We start from the raw sequence: 18,301 nt of genomic DNA, 5'->3' as shown, positions 1-18,301 counted from the left end.
ATACAGAACAGAGCATCTTGGCACAAAGCAACTGTCAATGTCCACTTCCTGCTTAAGGCATTCGAATACATAAAACAGATTAGAATGTATGAAATAGAGACTACCTATTAATGGATTTAACTTCTGGGAATGTCTAATATACTGTACTCTTTTAAGCCCACTAATACTTATTCACCCAAATCACTCAGGTATCATTTTGTCTTACTGCGCACACATGCACAGTAAATCACATCAAAATATATTGTAGTATGTGCTTTCATTGGTTAAAAAACAAAATAATTGGGAATACATTTGATACAAGAAGGGGCAACGTAAGATAAAATATATGAATTAAATAGAAAGCAACTGAATAATGTGTGCATTAAAGAAAAATGATTTACAATTTATCTAGTTTTCCAACTTTGACCTCCTTGTATAATTTGCTTCTGAATGAACTAATAATATTACCACTAGGGTAACAATATCTCTGTAAATCATTGTTATTTTCGACTGTTCATTATAGCAGTGAAGGTGTTAAGAACAGATATGGCTGTCCGGTGCAGCTCATTCAGCCAGTGCATTACAGCTTCAGACAGTCACCTGAGTATTATCGCTTTGTCTCAACTATAAATCATGCTCTGGTAATGGCCCAGCCTGACACTTTGACATTTTCAAGAAGAGTAAAAGACCTGATCTGAATGGAAATCGATTGCATTTTACAAATCTTGCACAACCATTTCAATCCTTTTTTTAATTCTTAACTTTTATTTCAATATCCTGTAATCCCAGAAGAAGATTGACATTGCATTGCACTTTTATAATGCATGTAGTCATTTATGGCAGTAACTTGCATACTGTATGATAAAAAAATTTCAATTAACAGTGATATACTCACTGCTTGATTATGAACATTGTAGTGTACAGCATGTACAGTATTACACTTTTATTTTGTTGTAAAAATGAGGTAAGAAACATTATTTTGTTATACGCATCACTTGGGGGGAGATTAATAAAAGTGTGATTTAAAAGAAGTGACCGTGTGAGTCACATAATACATAGGATTTTTGGACATTGCTGGTGATGCTGGAGACCCTTTTACTGGACTGGCACTGTCTCCTTCACCTTGCGTCTCTGTTAATCCTTACTGACATTGATTCGGAAGTGCTGACGTCATCTGAGAGACGTCACTGCAGGGGCGCCGATTACTCAGAGGTTCCCTTGGATGGAAAGCCCTGGTACTCAGCGTGTGAGTATTCGACGCCTGGAGTTGACACAATTTGAAAGCAACTCCCGGGGGGGTGGGGGGGAGGGGGATTAACCTTATGGAGCGACATCTGCATGACTAGAGAGGACGGCTCCCCCAGATGAGACGGACGCCCCAGTCTTCTACAGATCACCTGATGCAATTGGATCGTGGAGCGGCGAACCCTGGCATCGTTGCGGATATTACGGTTTTTAACCATTGTCTCAAAGATTTTTGTTGCTGTATGTGCATCTTTTACCTTTACGTATACATTTTACTTTACATGTAACCCACTTTAACTATGCCTATGGAAAACACCTGGCCTAAGCCTCCATTTCTGGGAGCCTGGGTGAGCTCTCTCTCTCTCTGTGCAGCGCCTCCACCTATGAGGATCCCAGAATAAGCGGAATTAACTCCTCACAGGAAACAATACGACCATAATAATACAACCAATGTATATATAACACACTTTACTAACACAGTAATAACACAATAATATAATTACACACACTTCATAACAATAATAAAGACACCACACAATGATGATTTCCCCAACGTACTGAGGGTGCCCTGGGCACATGAAACCCTGATGTCCACAGAACAATTCCCACCCCAAAGTGTGTGAAGGTAGTGATACCCTCCCTGAGGTGTGTGGTGCACGGGTGGGTTCCTTCCTTGCTACGACCAGGTAATTAGGGGAATCCTCTGTTAACAGAGCCGCATCCGTGCTCCCACGATGCGGGTTCTGCAAAATTCCCCTCACGCCTTACAGTTGATGGTCACGTGCGGTTCTGGTCCGAAGGCCGCAGCGTGGACATCCGTCTGACGGCGTGGTGAAGCGGGTTGAGGGTCTCTAAGGGGAAAGTGTCCCTATCTAGGGCCTTCCTTGCAATACTGTGCACAAAGAGTGATCGGGGACTAACTGAGGCCTTGGGGCAAAGTTCTTGCCTAGTCCAGGGGCTTACTAGAACTCTGGACGCATCCGTCTTCTTTGCTGAATCCCTGATGACTAACTGACACCTCTAGAATTCCATAGAGCAGTTCTCTCTTCAAAAACGGCTGCTCGCGCACTTTGCCACACATCCTTCTGGAACTTGTAGTCTTTTTCAGCAATGCCTAAGATGGCCGACACTCCGTGCGAAACTGCGCATGCGTGCCAAAACAAAATGGCCACCGCAACTCCTGCTCGATGGTGCGGAGCAGCGGAGCCATTCCCCGTGCCGGAGGCAGGTAGGGGGGACCGTAGGGGGCCTCCCCTACATACATATTAGGCCTTGCCCCCGCTGCCTGCTACAGCGTCCGCTGTGGCGGACGCTGCGCTCACGAGAGCCCTCCCCACAATGGCGCCGGGCCCGCTGCGAGGGGGGGCCGCAGCGCTCGCGCGAGAGCTACTCCTGCTCTCAATAGAATTGAGAGCAGGAACTCGCGTCGAGCGGCTAGGCACGCCCCCCGGTGTTTCAGCCAATGAGGGCGAACCTGCCGGGTGACGTCATGGCCGCGCCCCCGTCACTCCTCCGCCACGCCCCCCCCCGGTCTCTGCTCCTGCAGTGAGCTGCAGACCGGGGAATCGCCGGAACGCGCAGCCAAACGCGCGGCCGCGCATTACGGCGCCGTGACCGGGGCCTTAGCCTTACACCATGAGAGGTCTGCGCTTGTTTCTCTTTTCTCATTAAAGTGTGATACCTGATATCATGGATAATTCCAAATGACTTGAAGGACAGTGTTATCTGTCTTTCCAGCCAATGGCAGGGATATTTATTAAATTTTTATACCCTCAATCTCAAAGTAAGTCAAAATCAATGACAGTTGATGCTTAATAGTGGTATGATTGTGGCTTTTGTTCTTTAATGAATCATAAAGAAAGACAGAGAGAAAGATAGAGAGAAGAGAGGAGAGAGTAGAGAGAGAGCTTTGTGCACAGATTATTCAAAAAAAGTTATGCATCATTACTAAAAAAAAATCTCTCTCTCCAATAAACAGGTGCTCCTACTGTAAACACATAGACCGTGTGTATACACGTATACAGGATAGTAGGCACTCCAATTTCAGGTTGATTTATTTATTGATTGGAAATGTCGAATCTAATTTCTTAAACAATTCTTCAAATATTGCAGTGAAAAGATTTGGTGACATGGTGTCTCCATACTGCACTCCCTTGCTGATCCTTATCTTGCTTGTATCTTCATGTAATCAAATGGCTGATATGGTATTCTTGTAAATCTTCTTTATAATATCCATGTACGCTTCTTCAACATTTTGTCTTCTTAATGCTTTTAGGACAGCTGTAGTGTAGCAGATTCAAATAATTTTTAATCTACGAATCCTAAACTGAGTGGTAAATCGTATTCATTTCTTTGGGAAATCACTTATTATATGACTTGAATATGATCCGTTGTGTTGTATCCCCTTAAAAATCCCACTTGTTCTCTAGGCTGGGCAAAGTCCAGTGTTATAGCTGATTAGTGAGTATCTTCATAAAAATCTTGTAAGTGATTGTAAGTAGACTGGTAGGGCTGTAGCTCTTGAGGACTTCTTTTCTCCTTTCTTGTGAAGGAGAATAATTCTGGCATTACTCCATTGCTCTGGAATTTTCCTGTTCTTCAAGCATCATGTAAAAAGTTTTGCAAGGGTTCTTTCTACTCCTTCCCCACCTTTTTTCAAGATTTGAGTTGTATTGCCATCTCCCCCAGGAGCCTTCCCATTGTTCATGGATTTTATTGCTTTGATTGCTAGAAGGACGTTTGATCCCTGTTACGGAATGACGGACTGCTGGTACCCAAAGAAAGTGCATCACCAATACAATGAGTCTATCAAAACTCTGCCTGCTAGGAAAGAACCTCAGTCCTACTGACCATGAGGGATTTCTGCTCGGGCTATGGCAAAATGGTGCTCAGAAAAATACACAGACTAATCCTAGCGTACTCTCCTAGGATGGTAGCTCTCATACCTGGGGTACCTTCCATCCAATCCCGTTGCTCTCTTTCGGAACCGCAAACTTACTCGTATACCCTGATGGGTTCTGGGGGCAACACAGAGGGTCCCAGAAATCACAGAGCAAAGTTAAACAATCACAGTGCATATAAGTGACAATCCTAACCTAAATTCACCAGGAAGTAGCGTTGCTACCAACCAGGCAATGAGGCGAACCAGCCGAGAACCACTGCTCTTGTGCAGAGTATACTCCCACCAATTCCCAATAATCCCTGGCTCACACAAGAAGTCAATTACACTTCAATGTTTAGTGTCCACATCTATACTGTTACGTAGAGATTACTGGGGTTGATGGGGCCCAAGCCAAATGCCATGGCCACATAATTCCTAGCAAGCGTCCTGACCAAATAACACGACCCACAGTATAGAACAAGTTACTACAAACACTCAGTCCCAACAATAGAGCTATTTAATAATGGGTTTAATAGAGAAGGTTACAGTACAGAAAAAGATTACATACAGATCAGGAATAGCAATTAAAAGTGCATGATAGTTGAAAAGCTCTTATAACTTACAGAATGTTCAGTTACAGTCTGTGGGCGTGGAAGTGATATTGGGCCTGGCATGGATACAGGGGGATCAACTGCATAGTCCATGTATGAGATCACAGCAAGATACTTCCCCAATGAATGTAAAGGCAAATCTGCCAGGCGGAGATTTTTTAAATATTTTCTCCCAAATCATTCCCTGTGAGTTTTTTTGGAACAATCAGGGATGTTTGGGGAGGTTTTTAATCTTCAACCAATCATAGGGCTTGCTCGCATCTAACAGAAATGTAAAAATAGGAGGAAATCCAGGATGGACGGGGTTAATGACTCCCCAGCTAAAGACGCCTGTTAGTCTGAGATTTAGGAAGGGGTATCCTAGCATCAAAAGCCTCATCTTCGCAGGGGTAATGTAGCTAATGGCAGAAACTACCGGGTACACAGATCATGTAGACCCACAATATACACCTTCTGGGACAGATTGACACCTCAGCCAGGCACACAATAGAGGAACCACAAGGGGCCTTTGGTGGATGTGGCTAGTGGGACAGGGTATACAATACAGTATATAAAAAGGCTATACACTATTGATAATACATTTTTCCTTATATTTAATTCTAAATAAAGGTGCCTGACGTGGCAAAGAGGCAGCAGACTGGGCTTAATCTTTATTTTAAGGGAAACCTACAGCCTCTTACTTCACAGTCCTTCACTCAAATCCTTATGTCACTGCCTCAAAGTGGTGGTAAGGTGGCAACAGTTGTTCAAGAAGATGTTTAGTAGCACTTGTGCTGGTAGGTTTAACTCTACTATGAGAGCTTTAAAAATATACTCGGTGTAAAGTGGGTAAGGTACTTGTCAACATGCAAATGAGGCTGGCATGGCAAGTAAGGTCTCAACCCCCAGATATGGAACACACCAAAAAGCGATGGTCCTCATTCTCGAGAGACTGGATAATCCTGGGCTTGACAGTGTTCAGAAAGAAGGTTTGAAGGCAGAGTGTTAAGCATGTAGTTTAGCATTAAACCTTCTAATCTGTACAGGTTATTCCTCACAAACACGTTAGCATACTAGGAAGATGTTACTTCTTAGACCGTGATGTTTATTGAACATACAACATGTAAATTGAAAAGTACATGCAGACTGCTTACTAGCACAGTGTTGTTGAGTCTGCAGCCATTACAGAACTGAATTCTAACACAACAAGACACACAAGGTGCCCCCTAGCATCTAAATGTAGTAGGTGTGTGGTGCTCCAATAGAAACCCCATAGGTTCAAAATAAACTTGAATGTAGAATCCTGCACATGTATACTCCCCAGTGGTTGGACATGATTTAAATCCCAGGCATTTATAACACTCACAGCTCCAAGATAAACCAACTAGTGGACTAGGGTCCCCAAATGCACTGTAGTAAGGGACCTCACAATATAGTGACCCAGCATAATATATCGGTATGGAGACAAAATTGAATGAAATAACTCACTCTTGATGAGATGTGTGATCCAGATTGTCCAGACTTTTATCCACAGCAGGGGGTGTGCTTCCGATTTTTCAGCATGCTAGCAAAGGCAACAGATAGGAAAAAGCAGGCACCAGCAAAGCAGAAAAAAAAATGGATGTTTTTTTTTTTTTTTTTCTGCTTTGCTGGTGCCTGTTTTTTCCTATCTGTTTCCTTTGCCCCCTAGCATCTAACATGCTACTACTACTTTTTAGAGACACAGTTAATACACAGAGGGTTCTAAGAATCCCTGAACGTTAAACAAAAGCTATCATTCAAACCTAACTCTTGCTACCTACAACTGCTGCATTCTCTCCAGTGAAGCATCGCTGCAAGAACGAGAAGACTACTATAGCTTGAAAAGATTAAATGGATATTGTTGGCCTTAGTGAAGTAAAAAGAAAAGATGTAGGCGTATTGAACTCAAAAGCAGACACCCATTATATTACAGTGGTACACAAAATGGAAGAATAAGCGTTGTAGGCTTCATTGTTTACAAGAGATGGATAAAGAACATAGTGGAGTATGAAAACTCATTGGAAAGAGAAGCCAGAGTCATCATTCATCATTCAGATGACAAAGAGCTATACAGTAGGCTTCAAATAAAAAAGTGTATGCAGTCACACAGACAATGACATTGACAAAGGAACAACAAAACAAATTGTCACGTAATGATCATTATGGGAGATTTAAATGCAAAGATTGCTGCCCAGCAGAAAGACAAAGCATCAGTTGGGTAGAATTTGCAGAATGTGAAAACTTCTACATCATCAATTCATTCTTTAAGAAAAATCCAACTATAACATGGCCATGGAATTGACCCAATGCAATCTTGAATAAAATTGACTATAACCCAGATTAGAAGATACGTGTGAAGACTGCACAGTCCTTAAATGTTATGATATAAGGAGTGATCACTGATTGGTTTGCTGCAAATTACGTCTGAATGCAAAGATGGAAAGAAGACAAAAACAATTAACATCAGAGAATTTAAGCTACGACTGAAAAATTGCTTCAGCTTGCTCAAAATGCATGGGGGCACTGTACAAACAATTATGATGAATTTATAAATAATAAAATATCTGATGAGACAAAGCAATTACTGAGGAGACAACAAGAAATGATGTAATCCCAAAATGTAAGATCTAGAATTCAATATACATAACTGTGCAAGACGATCTGCAAACGAATAACTGAAAATTTAAGAAAATGTAACTGTGATATGGTGAAGAAGATTAATGAAGATAACAAACACTTAAAAAAGACGAAGTGGGTAAGACAGCCCCTCCCCATGATATTTGCCAATTCTGAACCTTGGACAATTAAGATCAACCACAATAGGGGGGGGGGGGGGCATTCTCCCAACAGAGATGATTCTCCTGGTAGCCAGAAAAGCCATTATGATCAAATGGCTAGATTCACATGCACCAAAATTAGAACTTATAAAATCCCTCTTGGACAAACTTATCACGATAGACAGAATATCTAGCGATCAAGTAGGAAATAACCAGTATGACAAATTTGATCGAAAATGGGGGATGATTATAAACTCTTTTCCCCAGCTAGAACAGAATAAATTCAGATGACACCCAAGATAAGATGGTAAACTAAACTGGACGAAAAACCGGATAAAGGAAATATAAAATAAGGAGAACGTCCTGCATCACAACATAACATAACAACATGACAGAAAATAGTAAAAACAAAGAGCCTAGTCTAAACAAATATGATAACTAAAAGAAAGAATGGGAGTCACAAGCAAGCTATGATACAAGGTTTTAAGTTAAATGGTCGAGATATTAGATCAAGACCAGTTATAAGTTCGAAAAAAAAAAATGGGTATAGCAAATATGTATTGAACTATGTAACATTATACGATAACCTATGTACATGTAAATACAATATGCTACGATGTAATATTTTGAAATGTATCTGTAAACACCCTAATAAAAAGATACTTAAAAAAAAAAAGACGAAGCTGCAACTTATGATTGGCAAGAAACAAATGATTATAAAAAGACGATGTTAAATTGTACAAGAACACAGATGCAGAAACACAAGGCAAAATCGAGCAGAGAAACAGCGAGAAGAAACAACCAATAATGTCCATGTGCCTTCTAGAAGAAGCGGCAGAAACATTCAAATCAATGAAGAATGGGAAGGCTTCCAGGGAAGAATTACTATTAAATACTTTAAAGAAGAAAATCCATACAAAATTCTTTACATGCTGCTTGAACAACAGGAACATTCCACAACAATGAACAATGCCATAGTTATCCTCATGCACAAGACAGGAGACAAAGACGAGCTCAAGAACTACAAACCAATCAGTCTACTTCCAATTACTTACAACATTTTTACGATAATATTCACTACTCGACTGCAACAGACCCTAGACTTCACCAACCTACAGAACAAGTGAAATACATATAACACAAAGGACCACATCCAAGTCGTACAAGAAGGGATTTGCTGAAGTAATTAATACGATTTACCACTCATCTTGGGATTCGTAGATTTCAGAAAAGCATTTAATCTATCTACATCTCAGGAGGTTCTAAATGCATTAAGAAAATAAAGTGTTGTAGAAGCGTACATTGATATTATACAGAAAATGTATGACAATGTCACATCAACCACTAAATTACATGGAGATACAAGCAAGATATGGATCAACAAGGGTGCGCTACAGAGAGACATTATGTCAACAAAGATTTTTACAGCAACACTTGAAAAATTGTTCAAGACATTCCATTGAGAAGAAAATGGAAAGAAAATCAGTGCGGAATACTTGAGTCCCGTATGATTTGCTGATGACATTATTGTTTATTTTTCCACGTGTCCAAATGACCTCCAAGAACAAATCAGAGAAATTACCGAAGTAAGAAAGAAAGTGGGCCTCCATATGAATTTCAGCAAGACCAAATGTTCAACAAATGTGTCAACTCTGCAAAGATCAAAATAATAGAACTAGAAGAAGTTGAAGGCTATATCTACCTTGGCAGGCAAGTAACAATGGATGGAAACCTTTTGAATGAAATCAATAGGAGACTGAAGATGGGATAGAGCACATTTGGAAGAAAACAAGAACATGTTTCACGGGATCCTTCCACTGTGCCTAAAGAACAACGTTTAGACCAGTGTATTCTTCCTATGGTAGGAGATGGGAAAACCAGTCCAAATCCATTTCCTGGAATTTCCTGGGCTTTCCATTCAAAATTCGTTCCTCATGTTAAAATCCATAGATGGATTGTTTCAACTTTAACTTTGAAAGGCAGTACTGTGCAATAGAAGTTACATTTGATAATTGAGTCAATGACATCTCACCAATCCTATGGTGTAGCAGGTATAGAATCGCTACCAGTGTCTGAAGGGTCATGGGACCGATTCCTGCATGCTATGCTAAAATTATTTGTGTAGGGGATGTGTGTGTCCATTAGCAATAAAACATTGAATGTTATTAAAAAAAATCCTTGGAGATGTGTGCCGTGCATGTGGGCAGCCTGATGAAGCAGGGAGAGGAGAGAGCTGCAGATGCCGGGTAAGTCCTTGCGCAGCGGCCATTTCACACAAAAAAATTGGAGATGTTTTTAAATCGGTATCCACGCTCAGACCGTGTTATAAGCAGATTCACGTTGTAGTGGATCGCGCTATAATGGGGTTGAGCTGTAGTTTTTAAACAGTTACAAGACTGTAACAATGGTATTTGGGACAAAGGCTAAATCTCTAAATCTACCAACGAAGGAGCTACAGATCAGAACCAACTCTAACACCATTCTAGCTCCTGTGACAAGTTTTAAATATCTGGGCATATGGTTTGACTCCCATTTGGGCTGCATATTGATACTCAGATATGCCAAAAATATGCCCAACTAGGTGTACTTTATAGGAACAAATTCTCCCTAAGCCAGCTGGTCAGAAAGCGCATCACACAGCAGATACTAATGCCAATTATAGACTATGGGGACATAATATGCAGAACAGCACCCCAAGCTCACTTTAGCAAACTAGACACTCTCTCCAACTCAATATGCTGCTTTGTCCTCCAATGTAACTACAACACACCTTACTGAAATGCTCAAAGAACTACATTGGCCATCATTTGAGTCTAGGCGCAAAGTCGATTTTTTATGTCTTGCCTTCAAATAATTTCTAGACAAGCTACTCACCTATCTGAACAAGCTCCTCAACCATACAACACACAGCACTTATCACCTGATATCTGACACCAAAAAACTGTTCACGGTCCTAAGGTTCAACAAAGAATCCAGACGCTCCTTCTCTTGCTTTGCACCCCATAACTAGAACAATCTATTTGAGACAAAAATGTCTAACAAGAATCTGTCAATATGAATTTGTACTAGATTAAATATGATAAATACATCAGTGTAACATGTGTATGAACATGATATCAAACAACAATGCTGACATGAGCAAAAACGATAAGTGGTAACATGAAACAATGAATTAAATAAAATTAAATTAACAATGATGGGCTGATAATGATCTAAGAACAAAAACTGCAGATAATATTCTTATCTAATAATTGTGCAACAGAATTGGGGATACTTATCCTACCCTAAAGGTGGTAGGCACCTGTAGGTCCAAAAAGAGGAAAGTGTCCCAATGGCTGTGACTGACCAGCTGTAGAAAACAAGGGGGAGTAAAGGGGAAAACAAAGAAAAAAGAACAAAACAGATGCAGCAAACAAGGGCACAATATTTCAGTGGAGAATGGCCCCCTTCTTCAGGCCAACTCCTATGTGTGGTAACACAGGTGGTACTTCCCTTTAAATGCTCTCTGGAGTGCAGAATAAAGTCTCCAATAGCATACAAGCAATAACAGTGTAACACGTGTACCCCCCCCCCCTCCAACCTCACTTAGGGGCCTGTATGTGTGGGAAAGGGCGCCTTACCTCGCTGTTTGGTGCTTCACCTGTTGGTTCGCAGGAGGTCTGAGTGGTCTGCAGATGTTAGGAGACTTGGACAGGACTGGTTCACAGGACTCTGGTTCTTCATGGTGTCATCAGCGCCTCCAGTAGCGATGGCTCCCACATAGTGTAGACGTCAGCCCCCACCACTACATACATACCTTCACCCAGCCCAGTAACTGACACCTTGGACTGAGGTATAGTTGCAGGATCTTTATTCACAGCATACATCATTCAGCTTAGCAGCACACTCTTCTGCATACGCCTCAGGACTTCTGGACGGTGCTTTACTTCCACTGCTCCAGGTGGTCTTGACTAGCCAGCCAAGTGAACAAGCTTACCCCGCAATGGGGAAGACTCACAGTTCCCACCTGTTTCATCCCTACTTCTCCCTAGCCAGGGATCTGGCAGGGACACTCTCCTCTACCTCCTCACTGCAGGAGGAGCTGAGAGGAACTCCTCATTCTACCTCCTCACTCCATGAGGAGCTGAGAGGAACTCATCTAACTTTAGCCTACTCCCCTTAGAAACTTATGGAAGGGGCTGGTTAATGGACTGTACCCACCTACAAGGGACTGTACACAGGCCATGTAGGCCTACCTACCTTCCTTCACTTTCTGGGGAAGAAGGAAGGGGGGTCAAGGGCCCACAGATTGACCTGAGAATGCCTGGATCTTAACAGGGCTTACATAACAGATACACTGGGTGGAGAGGAACAGGTACAGATAGACATACCCTGTTACAACAGCAAAACTTCCTCTGATGCGCCAGACAGCAAACACAGCCTCTCATGGATGTCTGTCCTCTTTCTTATGCCAGTGCAGGCATCTAATGTCATTGTGCTCATGATTGGCTGCCAGCCAATCATACTGAGATGAGGGTAAGACAATCAGAGCTCCCCAAATCCAGTTGCAGCCTATTCTGGTAGTGGGTTTGGCGAGTGACATCAAGTTGTCATATGAACCGGATGCTGAGTAAATGTGTAGCCTCCATAGTCATGTGCCGCAGTACATGCAAGAAACAAAAACACAGAACACAAAAATGCAATTAAAACATACATTGTTGATGGGCAGTATAGCCAGCTCCATGCCTGATAGAACCCTTATGTAAAATCATAAAGGGTAATCAGTATAATAAACATAATAGACATGATGCAACTCTTAGGTACTCAAAAGATCAAGACTAATGACAGGGAGGTGATAAATAAACTGTCTACATAAAATAAAATTCTATTAAAGTAATGATGAATCAGTTTGATTATACACACCATCACCTGAATATTGTATTATATAAACAATATCAAAGACCCAAGCCATGAACGTAGAATACTGAATGATGATGGAGAGGACTGGGTAGCGGTAGGATGGGACCACAGGGAACAAGGACATGGATCACAGACACAGACAGACGAAAATACACGGGAGACCACAAGTGCACTCCTCAATGCACAGGGCAACGGCACAGACAAGGGCAACCTGGGGGGAGATCTGATAAAGGATAACAGAGGACAGAAAACACCATACCAACAACAAGGGGAAAACAAATGCACCAATGTGCACTAAAATGTTCTGCCGACAAAGAGGACCCCACCATATGCAAGTCATTTGGACCCCCTGTTCCTTCCAAACTGAGGAGGAATCCGCTGGCTGCTAGCAAGATCCACTTAACTTTAGAGGAAACAGGAAAGGTTCAACTCCTTGTTCTTACCTTCTTCAAAAAACGTATATAGAGTTAGTTAATCACCATATCTGTTTTCCTACGCGCAATATATAAATATTGTTGCAACTTTGGATAAGCAGTCTCCTACTTTGAGACTAACAGGAGGGTTATCACTTGCACTGCCATGTATCTATACAAAGAGCTTTGCTTTCTAATTCGATGCAACAGTTAGGCAGCAAAAAATCTGTCCTGATACTTTTTGCATGCAGTATTTTTCTTCATCTTGCAGTTTGTTATGACTAATTCATACTGGTATCCAATTAGGTAAAGTCCGCCCTGATACTTTCCTGTAAGCAGCAATTATCTGCAAACTCGTTTCTCGACATTGTCATCTGATGTGGTATATATAAGAATAGACAATCCTGAAGACTTATATATGTGTACATTTAGTAAAGGTATCACATATACAGCAAGAAAAACTTTCTAGTTGTTTAAAGGGCTAAAAAACAGTCCTGTTGCTGCTGTACAAACAACAGACAATATAAATCATAAGGATATTTTCCATTAAACTCTCTAGGGTTATTAATAAGTAACCAATAGGATCTCCCATTTGATCACCTAGTTTGGTAATCTTAACGAATATCCCAATAGAATCAATCCACATATAGCCATTGCTTGAATGCACTTTTTCTCATTTAGAATTTTATTAAAAGTGAAGTTTTAACCACTCAATCATTCAATTACACTGGATCTGAATGCTTAACAACAGAGCTCTTTTCTTGTCTTTGCAAGTATTTTCTCTCCTTGTTTATGCCATACCATGTTTATGCCATGGTGTTTAACTAGTGAATCCATTTAGTTTCTTTCTGTAATAGAAATTTGGTAATGTTTCCACCTCTGCGAGGTCTCTCCACAGTATCGATTACATGGTACCTTAACTTGCTCGAATGATGCCCAGCATTTGTGAAATGGTACTCTATGGGGCCTCCATATTACCCCTTCGGATCACAGCTTTGTTGAATCCAGTCCTTGACACACTGAGTGGTCTCACCCATATAACCCAGTCCGATCAGCTGCTTTGACTGATGTAGAATATGCCCCTTAGTACCTTAACCTATTTCGTTCTGGACGGTCCAGTTTCCGGAGCAATCACATGATCTTGGTTGGTGCCAATGATTGTAAAGCATTGCCAAAGGACACTAAAGGGGTTAAATGACCTGAGATGACACTGATTCAAATTCAATGTAATGTATGTAGCAAATATGCTTTAATTATGTATCCAGCTAATCAATTTGCAAACCTTTTTGACTAATTAGTTCCTATTCTTTATTACCATCAGAAAGAAAAATATAAAATGTAATAAATAATTTATAACCTGTAAAGAGAGGGCCGGTGGTTACATTGCAGAATAATGAGCCATAAATCTACATGAACAAATAGCCTTATGTGGCTGTATCAAGTAAAAACAACATTTATACCATTACATTTACACTTTTAAAACATGTAGCATCTTTTTTGAAGTTTCCGTCTCTGAACTACTGTAGTAGTGAAATAATCAGATGGGATGGATTGAGTGGTGCCAAAGTTCTGGCTATAGTTTATTAATTGAATATGATGTGTATTATTAGCACCCTGCCTGATGGTAACAGTAGAACTGATTATAGGGACCAGCATATCTTACAAAAAATACCAAACATATATTGCAGTAATATTTTCTGGGGTGTGATATTTTTAGACTAGTCACAATGCGGTAATTAACAGAACTTATAACAATGCGTTAATTACATCCCGATCATGGGAGAGTGTAATGTCATATTTCCACCATAGAGTATGCAATATACATTTTTACATAACGCTATGGTAGTAATTACATTAACCCCTTTGATGCTTCTGGCTACCAAGGTACACCACTGACATCAAATGGGTTAATATTACTAAAACTATACTACCTAATGGGATATACTATCTACCCTCCCAACTCTCTCTAACTCCCCTTCGTCCCTACCAACTCTCTTACTCCCTCTCCCCCTCTCTTTCACTCCCCCTCTCCCTCCCAACTCTCTCATTCTCCCTATACCCTTCCCTCAACTCTCATGCCCCCTCATGTATCTGTGCAACTTGCACACACAGCTATATTTGCCTCTCACTGTCTCTCACTCCCCCTCTATCCCCCAACTCTCTCACCTCTCTCTCCCCCTCAACTCTCTCACTCCCCCTCTCATCTCCTACTTTCTCTCACTCCCCTTCCCCCCCAAATCTCTCACTCCCCCTCTCTGCCCAACTGTCTCTCACTTCCGCTCTCTCCTCATGTCCTTTCACAGCCCCCCCCCCCAGGTTTTTCTCCTCCCCTCCCCCTTAGATCTCTCTCTCCTCCCCTCCCCCCAACCTCTCGCTCTCTTCTTCACTCCCCAAATCTATCTCATTCCTCCCCTGCCCCCTGAGTCCTTACCTGAAGAACAGGTAACAGGTGTTTCTGTCCTGGTTGCAGACAATGAAAACCAGTACCCAGACACCGGAAGTCACCCCCCCTGTGGTAGGACACCCCCGCCCTCCTCTGCTGATTCCATCACCCTCTCGCTTTCACATGCACACCCTCCTCTGCCGCTGCCATCGTGCTCTCTCCTGCCCCCTCCGCCGCCATTCACCTCTGCATGTGCACCTGACCGGCGCCTCTTACACTGCTTGGCCTGGGCAGCAGCCTCACATACCCCTAGTTCCACCCCTAGATATACTACTCATTTATATTCAGCCTTACAAAAAAGTTGTACTCCTGTTATTATTTTATTTACAATCATTCCATATCTTATATTGCTTAAATCTTTTGATACTGATTTTAATGACATTAGCTACATTAGCATTTTTTATGTTAAATGTAATCATTCTATCATATTCTAGCATTGGATAGACATCACCTTGCATTTATTATATAGAGTATTACATAATTGCTGTTTTCCCTTATTGAATCTAATTGTTTTGTTGCTTCTTGATGACAATAAAAATCAATGAATGTGTGGGATGGTAAATAACATTTCTGGCAAATGAGAGCACAGATTATAGATATCTTTAACCATACATTGTAAGCCACAGGGGCATATACAACCTTTCAAGCCTCCCCTAGAACTGAAGAGGTTAACCACTATTTACACAAGTATAAAACATAAACATTGCACTTTAAATATAAATAAATTAGGCACATTGCTTCCATCTTGCTTCTCTTTCTGGAACATACAGTACCAACAACTAAAACCATTTGTGGTTTTAATGTCACCAGCCAGCATATTAAATTATAACCTACATTTGGTTTAACTTATCATTTATAATTGGTTTCAGGACCAATTCAGAGTCACTGTTCTATAATGCAAGACTGGGTGATGAAGATTCAAAAGATTTGTAATTCATAGTTATATCACTGCCTTATACAGTACTGTAAGTCATCTTTTGATATCATATGTGTGTGTGACAGGGCTGCTTGCACTTTTTTAGAAGTTAAATGCATGTTTGCTTTCTGGCATCAAGTGCACCACTTTATCTTTCTTTCTTTCTGCTTTTCTTTGCTGGGCCCAGCGATCTTTTCTTTGTGTTTCCTTTATCTAAACTTTACTAACCTTTAATGTGGTGTCCTGAGGTCAGTTAGTACAATGTAGGTATGGTTGGTGTTAAACACAGTTTGATGTTACACAGCCATGGGCAGTCCCTGTTAAAAAGGAAAAGGGCATTTCCTTCCTGCATACCATCCAGGGTGGATTATACCATGGTATGGAGGGGGAATTAAAGTAAGTGATACTGAATGTCATTTATTTTGCAGAGTAAAGACATGCATGGGATGTTTGTAAAAGTTACTGTTGTTTGTTTTGGGGCTTGCTATAGAAAATTGTATGTTGTGTGAAGTGTATTATGTTTGCTAATTGTGTAAGTTTTGGGAGACAACTCCCCTGTGTGGTTTACTTCATTTGGTTGTGTCCTAATTAACCAGTAATAAAAGGGAGGGAGTTTCTTTCCCTGCGTCGCCTGCTGCACTACTTGTTGCTGCTAAGTGATATGAGGTTGTCTCTTTCTGCACTCCTTATTGCTGTTATGTGATATGAGGATGTCTGTGGAACTTCAGTTTAAGGATGCAAACTATCTAATGCAGATATTGCTGGCTATTCTGTGGCTGGAGACATCACGCTGGGAGAACTGGTTGTTGTACACCTGAATGTGGACTCCCTAATAAAAAGAAGGTGATGATATACTGTCGTGCAAATAGGGATAAATATATACTAGTAGAAACACAAACAAAAGTTCCCTAATGAATGCACTCGCACAAACCAGTGTAGTGAAAATGAGTAGAAATAAAACCCCTTTAATGGTAAATAGTGTAAAATAATTTTGTAAAGAGGGAATTTTTGTGTGTGTTTTTACTAGTATATATGTATCCCTATTTGCACCACAGTATATCATTACTTATTTTATTATTACTAGGCTGATGCAGGTATTTTCCCTTCTCTTCCCTTACCCAATTATTATACCAATATAGTGGGCCCAGTCCATTCCTATCCCCAGCTCGCCAATATTATTTAATAACTTTTATTAGTCACTGTTTGGCTATATTAATAGGGCTGGTTTTCTATCGGCGCAACCGGATTTCTCAAGTTGGTTGAATGAATCCGTGAATGTGTTCTCCCCAGGTGGCGACCCACTAGACCAAATAGCTAGTAATATCAATGTTTATTTTGCTGGATTGGATAAAATATACAAGCAGCAAGCGAGGCTGTGGTGGGAGGTTGCAAGCCTAGAATTTATATTAAATCTAACCTAATCCCTAGAGGGTTAAGGCGTAACTTGTCACCGTCCCACCAATATACAGTATTGATCAAGAATTTCACAATAAATCCCTTTGACAAAGGGAGAAATATTGTGATATTAAAAACTGTTGACTACGTGAAGGAGAACAAAAGGCTATTGTCTGACAGAAATTGTTATGCGGTATTAAAAACTGACCCAAAAGCACAATATACAAAATTACTGAAATCTATATTTTAGAGGTATCTTGACTAAAGTTCAAAAAAGAATTTGAAGCTCTTCTAAAAAGCACCCCTAAATTGGCAACTTTTTACTCTCTGCTAAAGATCCACATGGGCACACGCCCACCACCAGGATGCCCGATTGTCTCTGGTATTCTTAATCTAACAGAGCAGTCGAGTGTCTATATGCATCAGGTCCTGAGACCATTCGTGACTTCACTGCCATCGTATCTTAGAGATTCGAAGGATGAATTAAATAGACTGAATGATGTAACCATTGATGATGATACTTTATTAATCAGCCTGGATGTTGAATCCCTATATACATCTATAATACACGAAAATGGGATTATAGCTGTGGAATATTTTTTACAAACCAGGATTTGTGACTTCACCAATCACAATCTTTTAATTGTTGACCTGCTTCACTTTATACTCACCCATAACTTGTCTATGATGGGACGATTTATTCAGATGAGAGCAACGGCGATGGGGGGGGAGCCTTCCAAGA

The sequence above is a fragment of the Ascaphus truei genome, chromosome 3 (assembly GCF_040206685.1).
Source record: "Ascaphus truei isolate aAscTru1 chromosome 3, aAscTru1.hap1, whole genome shotgun sequence".
Lineage (NCBI taxonomy): Eukaryota > Metazoa > Chordata > Amphibia > Anura > Ascaphidae > Ascaphus > Ascaphus truei.
The sequence above is the reverse complement of the archived record's forward strand: the minus strand, read 5'-3'. Positions refer to the sequence as shown.